Here is a 379-nt window from a genome sequence, read left to right on the forward strand (position 1 = left end):
CTGTGGATTTGCCACAAACAGCTCTTATTATTTGAGATACGTTCCATCAATACCGAATTTATTGAGAGTTTTTAGCATGAAGGGCTGTTGAATTTTGTCAAAGGCCTTTTCTGCATCTCTTGAGATAACCATGTGGTTTTTGTCTTTGGTTCTGTTTATATGCAGGATTACATTTATTGATTTGTATCTGTTGAACCAGCCTTTCATCCCAGGGATGAAGCCCACTTAATCATGGTGCATAAGCTTTTTAATGTGCTGCTGGATTCTGTTTGCCAATATTTCATTGAGGATTTTTGCATCGAGGTTCATCAGGGATATTAGTCTAAAATTCTCCTTTTTTGTTGTATCTCTGCCAGGCTTTGGTATCAGGATGATGTTG

Source organism: Colobus angolensis, unplaced genomic scaffold (assembly GCF_000951035.1).
Source record: "Colobus angolensis palliatus isolate OR3802 unplaced genomic scaffold, Cang.pa_1.0 Scaffold458, whole genome shotgun sequence".
NCBI classification, from domain to species: domain Eukaryota; kingdom Metazoa; phylum Chordata; class Mammalia; order Primates; family Cercopithecidae; genus Colobus; species Colobus angolensis.